This window comes from Cuculus canorus, chromosome 1 (assembly GCF_017976375.1).
Source record: "Cuculus canorus isolate bCucCan1 chromosome 1, bCucCan1.pri, whole genome shotgun sequence".
Classification (NCBI taxonomy): domain Eukaryota; kingdom Metazoa; phylum Chordata; class Aves; order Cuculiformes; family Cuculidae; genus Cuculus; species Cuculus canorus.
In genome coordinates, this window is record NC_071401.1 from 82,679,434 (window position 1) to 82,691,527 (window position 12,094).

Sequence of the window (12,094 nt, forward strand, 5' to 3'; positions counted from 1 at the left end):
AATACATTACTTTTAAGATATGTATTCCCAAAGGAGGAAAGATGTAAGGCGATACTCAGAGCTGTGACACTTTAACATTTAAGCCTCGTTGAATTCACAGCTGCTGTGCTAGGTACCTAGTCTTACACACACCAGGCAAGAGGGCTAGACATCACAGCTCACATTTCACAGCAGATGGCACACTGTGGAGAAAACTGCCTTTCCTGGTTAGCGAAAGACGGAGGAACTGAATTTTCTATGTTTTATCCCCAGAGCTAGGTTGAGTTACCTCAAGTAAACAAGAAAGTTGCCAGCTGGGAGGCTGAATATTTGTATTCACTTGCTTATAGTTCTCTTTTTTTTTAAAGACTGGGTTGGTGGCAGTCCTTTATAGAAGTGGCTGGAGGTGATCTTGAGTAGCGTTGGGCTGCTTGGCATTCAGCCTTGATGCTAGCTAAACACCCCGTTGGGTGGGAGAAGGGAAGGCAGGAAAGGGAGAGAAAGGGACTCAGTATACCGAGTTGTTAATTTAATACCTATTCAGAGCAGCAAGGGCTTTACCTCTCACAGTGAGATTTTTGCAAGCGTGCCTTTTTTATTTTGTGACTATGCATGGGATGTCAGGTTATGTCAGGGACCAGCCCTGTGTTTTTAGGACTTAATTAGCTGTGTGTTTGCATTCAAGCTGTAGAAATTTAGGATTGGCTAGAAATTTCTGGAGTGCCAAAGTGTTTAATACAGGAACTTAAAAATTCCTGAGAAGCTAATTACTGTAGCCTGACACACTCTGTTGTGATTAGATACATTGACTATGATTTGTCTTTCATTGTCTACTGTCACTCCATGTGAATTAGAATCACATGAGGGTCTCATATTCATACATTTTCAGATAGGTTTAGAAGTCATATGGATGATTACCTTATTCCTATTAACTTGAAAGTAATATAAAAATGTGAAACCTTTTTCCTCACACATTAGAGGTTATTAATTAGGTCAGACCTAATCTATTGCCTAATGAGATCCTTCGGAGTCTGGACATAGCTTCTGTTCTATACAGAGCTTTAGGCAATCCAGTGTATTAAATACAAGTGGATATTGTGTTGATATAGGCTTATGAGTGTCCCCATAACTGGGTCAATTCTAGCAGACAGCCTGAAGTGTATCACACCATTATCACTGCCCCATAAAAATGGAATCCAAGTGCCGCAGAGTGTGATGAAAGGAGCTGTTTTTATCAATGAGAGTTTTGTTCAGACTTTGATTGGATGCAGTCTGAACCAATTCTATTTATTAAATAGTGAATTTTGTAATGGGAAATAAAGTGACAGAAATTTGCAATATACCTGCATTTCTTCCTTGGGGTTTTACCTATCATTTTTAATCATTCTTGTAGACTATATTAAGCAATAATTCATTATGGACCTGATCCAAAGACCGTTTAAGTCAATGAAGGCAATCCCATATAATTCACAAACTACCATTCACTGCAAAGAGCTTTGGCTCAGCCCCAGTAGCTATAAAGTCCGTGCTGGAAAAGCTTAACCCCAGACTGTATAGCAGTTCCATATCAGCATAGCTAGCAAACTAATAATGCAAATTTTAGATTTTTTTCTCTTCTTTGTTTAAGGTTATCATGGAAATATTCCCATTTGCACTTCATTAGGTATGCTAAGATGAGCAGCTGTGATCACCAGGGTTGAATTCAGGTATCATAATAACCACATCCAATGGTCTGCTAAGTGGCAAGAGGAGTCAGTCGTCATTTACTCCTTTCAGGCTTCTCCTCGAAGGCTCACATGGCCATAGAATGTTTTTTCCCCCCATTGAATATAAAAACATACATTCACAGAGAGCATTAGAATGGTACTACTGTGGATTTTTACAGGATACAAGGTGACATAATGGCTATAAATTGGAGAAGAGGTTTGGAATTAGATGATCTTTAAGGTCCCTTTCAACTCAAACCCTTCTACGATTCTATGATTTCCTGATTCTATGATTCTATGAGTCTATGGCATAGATCTCTTTAAGGTCCTCTACAGGAATTTAAGGCAAACAACCAAAAATGGAATGTGAATGCTACCCATGTCTCAATTCAGTGTGCATCTAGATCCTTCACAGTAAGAGAAAAATTTACAGAGGCTTCCCTATTATTTCTACGTCAGCACACAAAGATTCTTCACTCTGACTTGCATATAGAAGATGAATTATAAATGCACAAATCCAGCTGTGCTCTATTTTTATAAGGCATGTAAGAGTTTGTTTCTACATAAATTATTAACAAAAACCTCTGTGAAAAACCTATACTGTCAAGCGAACTGCGCATACAAGTAGAAATCACATTTTGAATCCATGGGTCCTTTAAAATCTACCTTTAAAAAATGAATTGGTTTTCACTTGTCATTAATTTGAAGAGCACCTATGTAGCAGGCATAGTTTGTAGAGTTTAATGCCAAAAAACCTAGCAGCCTACCTTTTTTATCCCCAGCTTTCTAGCGGCTCATGAGTGGGCTTTTTCCTTGAAAAATTCCTTTTTTCTTCATTTTATAGCTTATTGTAATCTTTCAAACTCCCTAAATGAAGTAGCATAATTTCCAGAATGCCCTTATAGGATGTGTAGGGCCAGAGCTGCCTGTCATTTCTACACAGCCTTGCACAAAGACCGAGGAGGGAGCAATGGGTAGCAGGGAGAGGAACAGGGAAATCCTACCAGTGCAGAAGAGCACACGTAAGTTTTCCAATTCAGTCATGCAGAACGACTCTTGGAAGCATCAAGAGGTTGTATTCACGGGGTAAAAAAACCTTCACTCACCAACTTATATAGAATGGTTTAAATAATAAACAATTTTTCTTTATCCTGATGAAGAAAATATCCTATTTCCATTGCCATTGTGAGGAAATCATCATTTAAATACTGTGTTGAAAATGCTTTTGTATATCCTATTCTTTAACCAAAGATTTGAGATCAGCTTGATTTGTTTTTCAGACTGCTTGCTGAGAAGAAAACCTCAACACATCCTGTAACCATTACCATTATTGATCTATATTCTATATTCTATATTCTAGATATATATAGAATCTATAGTCTATTCTAATTACCATTATTGATCTAGATTCTACTTTTTATAACCTCTGTAAAAATAAACTAATTGAAGAAACCATTTTAATTTTAAAGAAATTACTAGTACTGAAACATTAAATCATAAGAATGTAGCTTGCTTTTATTTGCCTTTTTATTTTTACATTATCTTCTAGGCACTATGGTTATGCCAAATATTCAATAGCAAAAAGAAAACTGTTACTGTGAAAAATGTGATCTGTAACATCACTAACGCACTTACCATAGTCCACGCCTTAGTAATGTTGGATTGAGGAAACAAGAAGACTTAAAATAATTGAGCAAAAGCAGGAAGGTTATAGGATAGCTGGCTAATTTTCTTCCAATCTCATTTTTATTGCCCTGATAACTGCTTTGTAAGTAAAAAGTTTGGATAACTGTGTTAATTTTGTTGATTAGTGCTTGCTACAGCAATTCCCACTAATGATCAGATCGGTCCTTGGCTGCCTCACTGGTGCTTTACAAACAGCTCTGCTCACAAAATGGTTTTTCGTATAATTTAAATGCTGTTTTTCGAAACAGTGCTCTGTTGGCCTTCTACCAATAACTTCTTCAGTTCTAAAAGCAGGTGTGTGTTCTATGCCTGCACCTAAGGCCACCCCTTGAGCTAAGCTTTGATGGAAACAAGGATGGGTTTAAACCTGAATCAGGCTCACACTTAAGGTTACATTTGCTTTCTGGTGGAGCAGAACTTCCTTGAGTCCACAAAAATACTGTACATCCAGGCCAGGGTGCACTTAGTGGTTTGAAAAGCATCATTACAGTCCTGGATGAAGAAACAGGAAGAGCTCAGCTGACTGTGGGAGATACTACCACCCTGAGGCTGCAGAGAGCAATGATAAATATTTCCCTGTGGGGCACAAAAAAGCAAGTTTTGACACATCTCCTGAACTCATCTGCTAGTCATGACAGAATCTTGTGGCACAATTTATGCAGTGCTTTGGGTGGATTTAATAAAAAACACTTCAGTATCATGAAAAGTGACTTCCTCCATTACCTATATAAAATTTCGAAGTTGCTTTTGTCATGAAAGAGCTTTTCAGGATAAAATCCATGTTTAGATAAAAGTATGACTTAATATAGTTCTGTGGAATGGTCACGTTATTACTTACTACGTGGAGAAAACACGCAGAGAAGACTGGATTATAATTGATGTGGAGTGATTTACATGGGGACTGAGGGTGCAAAAAAGTAAGGGATACCTGTCAAGGCGTGAGGTTCAGAAAAGACCCTCTTCATTCTGAACTTCTCAGAGAGGAGTCTAGATGCAGCTAGATCCAGTCCTAGTCCCAGAACTGGTCATTGGTTTGCGGCTAAGGGATTCAGAGCACAAGGAATTTATGTGTATATACCTAAATAGTTATACGTGCGCACCAAATTCTCTATGTCTCTTAGCCAAGATTTCAGTTTCACCATGCTTCACCATTTCACTCGCCTTTGATCTGGGCTTCCAGCATTCACTCTGAAGCTCAAACCCAGGGTTTTGCAAAGCAGACTTTCAGGCATCAGATTTTGTAAAATAAATAATTTAACAGAGTGATACAGCAACATGGTCAGTTCCAGAGAGAGGGCCAACATGAATGAAGAAATCCTATGGTAATTGTACCCTTTATAGACTATTTACGTGCCCCTCCTGTGACGGCTCAGTCCAGCAGTAATATTTGGGTCTAGGGTCTTCTTGTTCTTCATTGGATTCCTTCATTGTCTCTCCAAAATTTTGTTTAGTTGCAGTGGTTGTTGATGGTCTGTACCTTTGAAGCTTCTGTGTCTTCTGATTTTTGTTGACTTGGAAGACCTTGTTTTGATTGAGTAGATGGAGAAAGTTTAAGTGGAAATTTACAGCTTGTGGCCTAATGCCTCAGCAAGTCTAGCTAAGCTAAAGTAAGTAAAGCTAAGCAAACAGCATACTAAATCACTCAATATTTTAGCTCTAAGTGATTAATTCTATTTAAAATATTATTTAAGCTAAACAAGCAAACCCTTCTAAAGAGGTGGATTGGCTGGCGTGCAGTCAAGCTGCTGTCCAGGGAGGACCCAAATGGGACTCACCAGTGCATCAGTGATCTGTGGTAGGTAAAAGAACTCGTTTCAAGAAGCACCCTTGAGAGTTGTACCAGTACAAGTGGAGATCATTGCCATGCAGCTACATTGCCTAAAAGGGAGAGCTCAAAGATAGTTCACCTAGGTTGTCATATTTATGGGATAAAAGTGGTTGGTTCATTGTCAAATGTAACAGGAGGGTGTGCATGAGGCTCCTTATATCCACAATTTATCAGTGTTCACTGTGAAGCTCTGCTCCTTCTGTTTTCCTAGAGAAGTTCTTGGCTCAGGCCTTTACCTCCTTTGGGGCCTTTACCTCCTTTGGGGCCTTTACCTCCTTTGGAACCTGTACGAAATGGCTGTTGGTTTGGCTAAGTGGGGTCAAGCGCATCTGTCATAACTTTTTAAATGCATAAAGGTTGGGTTTACTGACCTGTTCTCTGTGTCATTTCATTGAGTAGCAAAAAAAAAAAAAAAAATCTTAAATTAAATGCTATAGCCAATACATATATAAATCCATTGGATGCCCAGCAAATGAAAATAAAAATCTAGCCTAGGCTGAAAATAAGCCCTCTGCTCCTTTCTGCACCATATTACACACTAGTAGTTGCTGATATTTTTTGATATTTCCACATTTTTTATTCTTCACCACCATCCCTATTTCTCTTCATCTGTGCATCATGCCTAATTCACCATTGGCTGCATTTGCATTTACCAGAAAGAGGTCAAGCCTTGGAACAAGCCAAGTAGTCTGCTCCCTGGAACAGAAATCTTTATCTTTCTTTGGAGAGGATATACCCACACACTTTTTTTCTTCAAAGAGAGAATAAAGATACCAGAACATTTAAAAGAGTGTGGCATTTGGAGAACAAGTCCTAACTAATTTGGGGTTTAACTCAAAAAAAAAAAAATTCAAAACAAGTTAATATGGTTATGAAGGGATTTTCCTTTCATGGTAGTGGATCTAAATGGAATTCACATAAGACCCTTAAGAGAAGAGGTTGTCACCTGTTATGTGGTTATTTACCAGCTGTCCAGTAAAGCCTAGAACACCCATTTGAATACCACTGTAAGAGATCAGTTGCCCACAGAGGAGAGAAGAGCTGAGCTGAATAGCAAGCCTGCAATGACCAAATTATGGTCCAGCAGAGCAAGAGACCTCTGAGGGGCAAATCGTGTTTTTTGTGTGGTTGTGCAAGTTGCCTGGTTAGCTATCTGGTACAAAAGAGGTGTCTTACTCTTTTTAGTCTGTTCTCAGTAAGATAGTCTATAGTCTTGCACATCGTCACATGTTTCTGCAACTTCAAGTTTAATAATCTTTTTACATGTATTGCTTGCATATTACAGAACTTCAGAGACAGTTTCACATAGTATGTCTCAGCACTCTAAATTTGACTGGAAACCTAACAATTTGGGCTGACTCCTACTTAAGTGCTAGAAGAGATTGAGTACTTAAGAAGTTTATATATAAATATTATGCTTAGATATCTCTGCCTTTAAAAGGACCTCTACAGGGCTGGGGAAGCTGTTTGTTTCCTTCTAGGTATATGCAGCCATGGTTTCTCTCTGAAGACCTAGTGCCAACTTCAGATAGTTCTCTTCCTGCATAAAACTCAGCAGCAAAGAGGAAATACTGATCATTAGAAATTTCACCTAAGAAAATGGAGTTTCATCTCATCTGTGAAATATATAGAATTCAGTCTTAACTCCAGAGAAGTTAGAGGTATTTGGGCCTGTTTATTCCACATCCCAGTATTAATTGGTCCCTGCCATGAACCATGAGCCACTGGCCAGAGAGAAAGCCTGACTAGTCTGTATTTCCAGCCTGATGTTGTAGTTGCTCCAACATAATTATCACTAAAGAAAACATGTGCACCTCTGTTCTGTAAGGTTAGGCAGATGTCTCATTTATCATGGTTTAGGATACCTTATCTAGAAGACTGCAGTTTCAGTTTTTACCTGTGCCCTTGCCTCCTTTCCTCTGTTTTAGAACCTGGATATAATATTGTGTTACTCTACAGCAATTCAGTAGATCCGAATATACTTATGCAGCAGCAGAAGTCTTGTAAAGTGCTCCTGTATTACCTAAAACTACATTTTCTGTAGTCTGGCATGAAAAGGGAGACTTTTCCTAAATTATCTTCACTTTTGATAAAACATCTTGCAGCTTTCAGAAAGGTGCAGAATAATACAAAATTCGTTCAAAATCAGAGACCACTAATAAATATGTATTCTGATATTGATTTTCCAGAGAAGCTAAGAGGGCGACTGTTCCTCCTGAACATTCATGCACAAGGAAACTCTCAAAAGACAGAGAAAGGGATTGACAAATTGTTGAAGTAGGAATGGATATGGGCAGATTAATTTTGAACTACCCACTTAACTACTTTGAAGCAATAACAATATGGGTCTTGGATGTGGCTCATCCTAATGTGGGGATCTAGGAGCCAAGCTGACTTGCTTCTGAAGGATGTAGTTTAATTTCTTTTTTTTCTGCTAAGTGTCACTGACTAATGAAAATATATTGGCACAATACTTGCAGGTTATTGTTCCATGTGGCTGTGATTCTTAGCTGGGAATTCGTAAGCAGGTCATGACAGAAAGCAATATGAATGCACTTGGCTATTCAAATATTCAAAGTATATCATGCTATATTTATTGGAAACAAAGTCTGACAAGATTATGTGTATCCTAGGAACTGATAATGAAACATTGCATTGCATTGGCACTGGCAGTGTCAGCAACAGAGAAATTACATATCTTAAATATTTATATAGTAAAATGAAATGCAGCTATTAATGCTTCTAAGAAGCATGTACAGCAGTGCTATAGATAGACATGAAGAATAGAGTTTTGGAAAATCTCTAACAGGCCAATTTATCATTTTTACAGAACAGCTCCATGTCTTTGGAAACACAATCTTAAGGAAATTAGAAAAAGAGTTGCAAAGAACCAGTGAGGTCTGAACACGAAAAATGGATCCTCCTGAGAGCTTAAATACACAATGGAAATTGAAGCAATCCGTTTTTCTAGATTGCTGATTTATTTATGTTGATTTAAACACAGTAAGTACATATATTTCTTTGAAATGCTTTGGAAGCCATGAATATTTATTGTCCTTCAAAAGATCATACACTTAATTTCTTTTCATTAGTTTAATTCTTGGAAAAATTATCACTTCAATGTTTATAATTTTTGGCGTGAGAAGGCTGAGTAATAAACAGAAAAGCCCTTAACAATAGAGTTAATGGTGCTTAATCCTAGTTACTTTTTATTGTCATTGCTAGAAGAAATCCTGAAGTCCTGTGTAGAGCACGAAAGATGAACCCTGGGAGGATAGGATCTGGGACCATTATGTCTTTTCCTTCAGCAGCCTAATCGAGCAAAGCGTCCTGGTACAGTCCGAAGTTCATTGACAGTTACAGTCCCAAGGACTACAGGAGGGCTGGGATTTCACTTTACTTATTTCCAGAATATTTGTTTATCCATTATTTTGATGATAAAAATGAATAGATTACTAACATGTTGTTCATCAATCAGAGAAAAAAATAGTAATCAATATAAACGGATAAGGAGAGTTTCATAGGTCAATTTATTATAGAGTGTCATAACTTTGACAAGCATAATGAATGTTTTTTTACTTTACTGTGCAATGCCATGGATGAAGACAACAAAAAAGTGGCAAGGAATACAAAATCTGAGATGAATTTTCATTACCCTCCTGATATTTTATAAATATATCTATTTATGACACACCTCTCACATTTCTCTTTACTGTTAAAGAGCTGAGCTCTCTCTCTCTAGTTTTATAAAGATTAAAAGTATCCTCACTTCCTGGTGTTGGTAGCTTTATTGCGGCACTACAGTATTTACAGCATCTGATATCTATAATTTTATGTTGTACAGAGGGTAATAATTTTCTGTTCTGCTGAGCTTGTTTGGCAAAACATGATTCTTCAACCTATTTTTGATGCAGTCAGTAGAGAGGAAGAAAAGACACACAGAGCAATGCTTGTCTAAAGAGCTGAACAGACCTGCATGGTAATGACACTGAAGCACTTCCTTGTCATAATGTGTGTTGTGCTTTTCCTCAGGGAGTGATTTTAATTCCATACAGAGATTTCCTAAGCCCTTGCTTACTAGCATGGTTCGCTTAAGCTTGCTTCCAGGCTGATTTTAACTACACTCCGCAAACACTAAAATCCCTCAGATACAGATTATTATTTTCTAGAGACCTTGGGAGACTGTTGAATATTTTAAAATGGATTAGACACTTTGAGATAAATTTTAATAGCATTTATGCAGCTCTGTGATGGCTCTTTGTCAAACTTTCCAGCAGTGAGCTGCTTCGTTCACTGTTTCACCTTCCATTGCTTCCGCTTCCAACACATACCTTTACTTCCCCTAATCAGCACTTGCCAGGGGCAGTTTTCTCAGCCCTTATTTCCCAAACAAATTTAACAAAGCTGACAATAGCAGTAAATATTTATGTAACATAAGATTTCAAATCCATTATGAGCACAAAATTACCTTTTAACCAATAGCCTACGAGCTCTTCAAGGACCCTTCCTGCACATGTCTTGGAGATGTCCCACTCTGCTCCGGTTTGGCAGAGGCAGAGCCATTTGGGCAGCAGTTCCACAACCCAGAATAATGTGCATTAGTTTCCTGTGGTTTTGTTTGTTTGCTTGTTTGTTTGTGGGTTGTTTTTTTTTTGTTTTGCATGTGACCCCCATAAAGAAATTAATGGCTTCAGTCTCTTTATCCCCTTCCTTTTGGGAGCTGGAAGAAGTCAAACATTCCTCTCTGCTTGACACCCATCAGAGGCAGCAGACAAAGTGACAAACTGATGAGTTCTATGTCACTTTCTATAAATCCATGCCCCATCCACCCTGGGTTTTCATCTGTTTACTTCTCTCTGTGGTGTCCATCATGAGAGCACCTTCGGTTTTGTACAAATGCAAGCACATTTTACTCTTGCTTGTTTTGCAAAGGAATAGGACAGAGAGATTAAAAATTAGCAGCCCGGATCATGCTATGAATGACCCTTATATTTCAAATATCTTCAGCAGATCAGTCATCTGTGTTGAATACATTGGATACACAAGACAACACAGAGAGATCATCTAAGTCTCTAAACTTAACTTATTGGTATATTTCTCTTTATTTCCTCATAATCTTCTGTCCCAGAAACTCATTACAATTCAATAAGGGCCACTTCTTTCTATTTGATCATGTTATTCCTCTTCTTTCTGCCAATAGTATTCTGTGGAGAGAGCTCAAAATGCAAGATTCATCTAAAAAGAAAGATGAATCAAACCTTTCAGCATTAGCACCTTTATTTTGCTCCTGTTATAAGGGCTTAGGTAATTTTCGTTCTCTCTCCTTGAAACCTCAAAATAACTTTCACTAATACCTCCTTGTGATTTATGTAATTCAGAAATTGGTTATGATCCATTGTACTGCTTCAGTTAAAATGATTTCTGCCTACTGAAGAAGCAGGAGGCTGGATACAGAAAGAAATCTGCAGATATGCAGGCAGACATTTATATTAGGTAATATTTTCATTTACAGAGTTTACATTTTCATCGCAGTAGTTGGTTAATGAATCATTTGGAAACCAGACATATTTGTCTTGAATCAATACCATTGTTGTAAATATCCACCTACTAATTCAGCCAGTAATTTTCAGCAGATACATTGTTCATGACTGATTTGCTTTGCATGCTGAGGCTAGTTATCTATGTTAAATGCAGCAGTATCCCTTTTATGAATAAAAGATCGAAATGTTTTAAACGGAACAGTAAAGAATAATGAACTTCATGTATTAGGTTTGGATCAATTCCTGCAATTTGGTAAATTAGACAACTGAGGCATACTTACTAGCCCATGACAGTGGTACAAATACTTGTGATTAATCAATATTTAAGCCTTTTTAGAGACATGAGGTCTTATTCATGAGGATATATACACATTGATTTTTTCATAATTTACCATATCTGATAGGTTTAAAGTGTAAAGCTATGGTAAAGGAAGAAACTAGTGTTCCACAGGACTTCTGTCTTATTCAGTGGCTTACAATAGGCTGTGCTTACCTACAGGTAGTTATTAACATTTTGTTTTCCGCTTATTGTTCAGTGTATATTTGCAGGAAATAAGGCTGAATGGGGGAATAAAAGCTAAGTAAGGGAATCAGGCTGAATGTGGGGAGAAATGGGAATGGATGCTTCCACCTTACTTTCCCCTATTCTCTTCCCTACCCCCTCCTCCATGCCATGGGCTGAGTACAACATCTTCAGCAGAAAAGAATGCATCAAGGGCATATCAGCCTCTAAAGTGGGGGATGAGGATGACTGGGAACAGGCACAGTCAGCTCCTGCTACTGGCAAGGCCCCGTCAAGAAGAAGAATTGCAGCTGCTGCTCTGACAACTCAGCCTACAGATGACCTGTGCTCATCATTGTAATATCATTATAATACTAAAACACACCTCCACATCTAAGGCTACCCTCCTCCTCCCTGCCTCTGAGGCAAACCATTCCCATGGCTATGCCTGCTGGACTTATGCAGTTAAGCAGTGGGAATTCTTTCTCTACCAATCAGCAGTTAATATAATGACCACATTAATTCAAGCTTCTCTGCCCCTAGCTGTAAGCTTCATATAAATAGTGTAAACAAAGGAAAAGTTTTGGCAGGTTGACAGGCATGAATTTAAGAAAAATGTCACTAAAATTCCAGAGATCAGCTGACGGGCTGAACCCCATCTCCCCTCTCCCCAGGGACTTCATCAGGGCATGACAGTGGAGTGGAAAACGAGATTGAAACTGTTGTGATCAGCCAACAGGGTGACTCCCTCACCCTTCCTCCCCCCTCTCCCTGGATTCCATTGGGGTAAATATTTTGTATATGTGAGCTAAATATACATCTTATCATCAAGCTAATTAATATCAAACTAATA